Here is a 4074-nt window from a genome sequence, read left to right on the forward strand (position 1 = left end):
CACGACTCTAGCACAAAGGATGGCACACTTGTTCCATACACTCAAACGGACCAAGCAGTGGGATCACACTCACTTAAAACACACACAGAAGCAGCCGAACCCTGAGCACGCACATCCCCTCCTGCACTACTGGAGCCCACAGCTCACCTTCACACCTCCGGGGATTTCTGCTCTTTTACACTGACGCAGCCTCGCTACAGCTCCATGGCTGTCACACAAGGCCTGCAGGACCTCTTGCTCCGCAAACTCCGTCTGCAGGCATTGCTTCATGAGGTTCACCACCTGCCCTCCTGAGCAAAAACAAGCACTGAGAACAAGAGCAAAGCGCACTGGATTCCACCTGGCCTGGTCCCCAGGCCTCAGTCGTGCCACACATACCTTGCTAAGCAGACTCATCCCTAGTGCCTGGCTGCACATCAGCACATGCATCATTCCTCAAATGCCCCAGCCCAGCAAGCAAGGGATCAAAGCGTTGTGACAGCTGAAACCACAGCGCTCTGGGACATTCCTGTTAGCACTGACCGTGAACAAATCTACCACTGAGCAACAGGATGTGGGACAAACAGCAGAAAGCAACCAACCTGCAGAACTAACTCCTTTCGGGTTGGTCCAGATGTTTGTATGCTCCCTTCCACGGCCCAGGCCATGCTTGCTGAGATGCTCCTCTCAGAACTGGCAACCTTGCTTTTAAAATTACCTTCTTTATACAACTTGATGCTTTAAAGCAGAAGCTCACCTAGCAAGGACACCTACCTTAGACAAGCTCCATCTGCAGGGAAAAGTTATTCCTCTGTGTCTGCAGACTTGGCACGCATTTTCAGCTGCAATAGTCAGCCCAGATCTCAGCACAGCTTTACCAACCACAGAAAGCCAGCTCATGGCCGCCATGTTTGTTTTTCTCTCTTCTGAAACACTGCACTTCTGCAAGAAGCAACGGTTACAATCACAGAATCACAGAACTGGAAAGGCCGGAAGGGATCCCTAGAGATCATCGAGTCCAACTCCCCCCTCTGCTCAACAGGTTCCATACAGCAGGCTGCACAGGTGGGCATCCAGCTGGGTCTGGAGTATCTCCAGGGAAGGAGAATCCACAGCCTCCCTGGGCAGCCTGTTCCAGTGCTCCGTCACCTCACTGTGAACAAGTTCCTTCTCACGTCGGTGCAGAACTTCCTGTACTCCAGTTTAGGGCCATTTCCCCCCTCTCCTGACCCCACAGACCACTGCAAAAAGGCTGGCCATGTCCTTTTGACTCCCACGCTTCCGATACTTAGAAACATTATTAAGATCCCCTCTCAGTCTTCTTTCCGCAAGGCTGAACAGACCCAGGTCACGCAGACTTTCCACACTGGGGAGATGCTCCAGGCCCTCGATCATCTTTGTGGCCTTCTGCTGGACTCTCTCCAGGAGATCCCCGTCTGTTTTGTACCAAGGAGCCCAGACCTGGATGCAGTACTCCAGCTGAGGCCTGATCAGGGCACAGCAGAGGGGGAGGATCACCTCCCTCGCCCTGCTGGCCACGCTCCTTTTCATGCGTCCCACCATCCCACCGGCCTTCTTGGCCACCAGGGCACACTGCTGGCTCATGGCCAACCTGTCACCCACCAGGACCCCCAGGTCCTTCTCTGCAGAGCTCCTCTCCAGCAGCTCACGTCCCAGCCTCTACTGATACTTGCGGTTATTCCTTCCCAGGTGCAAGACTCTACACTTGCTCTTGTTACACCTCACCTGCTTTGCTACTGCCTGGCTCTCCAGCCTGTCCAGCTCTTGCTGAACGGCAGCACAGCCTTCGGGCGTGCCAGCTGCTCCTCCCAGCTTTGTCTCAGAGGCATACTTACTGAGGGTGGACACTATCCCCTCCTCAAGGCCGTTGACCAAGATATTGAACGAGACCAGAGCCAGCACCCACCCCCAGCGTTCACCGCCACTCACAGCTCTCCAACCGCACTCTGCACCGCCCATCACCACCCTCTGAGCTCGGCCACTCAGCCAGCTCGCAGCCCACCTCACTGTCCACTCATCTATCCCACACTTGCTCAGCTTCATTACCAGGATGTCGTGGGAGACTGCATCAAAAGCAGTGCTGAAGTCAACGTAGACTACATCCATTGCTCTCCCGCCATCTATATAGCTGCTGATGCCTCACAGAAGCCTAGGAGGTTGCTCAAGCACACTTTCCCCTTGCTAAATCCATGCTGACTATTCCTGATGATCTTCTTCTTCTCCAACTGCTTGGCCATGGCATCTAGGACAAGCTGTTCCATCACCTTGCCGTGCTTCTTTGTACCACAAAAGCTAGGAAAGAGGAAAACATTTCCACATTAGGCATACATTTCAAGGACGCTCCAGGCAAGTGGAGACAGTGGAAAGCACTGGCAAGTCAAAGCACACCAAGATTTCCCACGCAGTGTTAGCTATGGTGATGATAAATCAAGTCCCCAGAAATGCCTGCACTAGAACACACAATCCAAAATATCAGAAGCTGCGGAGATACAAATTCATCACAAGCCAGAAGTCCTTTAGGTCGTGCACTCCCTGCAGTACTGACACTGGAGGATCAGAATCGTTTGAGAAGAACCGGGCCTGCTAAGCTCCTTCCCACCCTCCCAAGGAAAAGCAAAGCAACCGCACCGCCGCCAGCACAACCCCACAGCACGCAGCAGGGAAAGCAAACAGCTTCACAGTGCTCCCCTTCACTCCCAGCCTAACTAAGAGACCACATGAGGATTGATTGGGAAATCACTACAAAGCAAAACACACCTGAGCGTGCACAGGATTGCACTCTTCCAGTCTGTCACCACCCTCTGGGGGAAAAACTTCCTCCTACTATCTAACCTAAACCTCCCGTCTCACTTGAAAACCATTCCCCCTTGCCCTACCGTCATCCACCCTCATAAACAGCTGGTCCCCCTCCTGTTTATATGCTCCCTTCAAGTACTGAAAGGCCACAATGAGCTCTCCCCAGAGCCTTCTCTTCTCCAAGCTAAACGAGACCCGTTCCTTCAGCGTTTCCTCATAGGAGAGTGGCTCCAGCCCTCTGACCATCTTCATAGTCCTCCTCTGGACCCGCGCCAAGAGCTCCACGTCCTTCCTGTGCTGGGGGCCCCACGGCCGGAAACACTACTCCAGATGGGACCTCACGACACTCAAGAGCTGAGCAGAGGGGGACAATCACCTCCCTCTCCCTGCTGGCCACCCCTATTTTTATGCAGCCCAGAACACACACATATATAGATATAGATGTAGAACTCCATGCCTACAGCCCCCCCCCCCCCAATCCTCTACAGCTCCATATTCCTCCCTATTGCGTCCAGCAGTGTACCAAGGACACCTACCTTAGACAAGCTCAACCTACATGGAAAAGTTATTCCTCTGTGTCTGCAGACTTGGCACGCATTTTCAGCTGCAATAGTCAGCCCAGATCTCAGCACAGCTTTACCAACCACAGAAAGCCAGCTCATGGCCACCATGATTTTCTCTCTTCTGAAACACTCTACTGCTGCAAGAAGCAACGATTACAATCACAGAATCACAGAACTGTAGGGGCCGGAAGGGATCCCTAGAGATCACCGAGTCCAACTCCCCCCTCTGCTCAACAGGTTCCGTACAGCAGGCTGCACAGGTGGGCATCCAGCTGGGTCTGGAGTATCTCCAGGGAAGGAGAATCCACAGCCTCCCTAGGCAGCCTGTTCCAGTGCTCCGTCACCTCGCTGTGAACAAGTTCCTTCTCACGTCGGTGCAGAAATTCCTGTACTCCAGTTTAGGGCCATTTCCCCCCTCTCCTGGCCCCACAGACCACTGAAAAAAAGGTTGCCCATGTCCTTTTGACTCCCACGCCCTCCTTAGCCCTGGTTCTGGGGGGCTGCCGGGAGTCCGGGGGGCACAGGGAGCAGGGCTGGAGGGGTTGGGGGTGGGAGGGGGGACATGGCCCGCATGCTGCCAGCAGCACTGTGGCGCTGGGGGACCCGAGGCCTCGATCCGTCCCAAACCCACGGCCCATCCCACACCCCTCATCCCAGTCCCACAGCCCACAGCCCAACCCCATGGGGGTTCCACGGGGGAAGGAACAGAGCTACC

General features: G+C 54.5%; 1 long non-coding RNA gene across 2 annotated transcripts; it reads right to left on the reverse strand.

Moving 5' to 3' along the window:
• Positions 1-861: 861 nt before the first annotated feature.
• Positions 862-3413, reverse strand: LOC121108374. 2 transcript variants are annotated; one of them, XR_005842855.1, is made up of 3 exons: positions 3333-3413; positions 2047-2292; positions 862-921 (listed from the first exon to the last, which is right to left on the reverse strand). It is a non-coding gene; the product is annotated as an uncharacterized LOC121108374 (long non-coding RNA). The 2 variants fall into 2 exon arrangements; XR_005842856.1 differs by lacking the exon at positions 862-921 and adding an exon at positions 1003-1465.
• Between the last annotated feature and the right edge of the window lie 661 nt (positions 3414-4074).

The sequence above is a fragment of the Gallus gallus genome, chromosome Z, assembly GCF_016699485.2.
Source record: "Gallus gallus isolate bGalGal1 chromosome Z, bGalGal1.mat.broiler.GRCg7b, whole genome shotgun sequence".
NCBI classification, from domain to species: domain Eukaryota; kingdom Metazoa; phylum Chordata; class Aves; order Galliformes; family Phasianidae; genus Gallus; species Gallus gallus.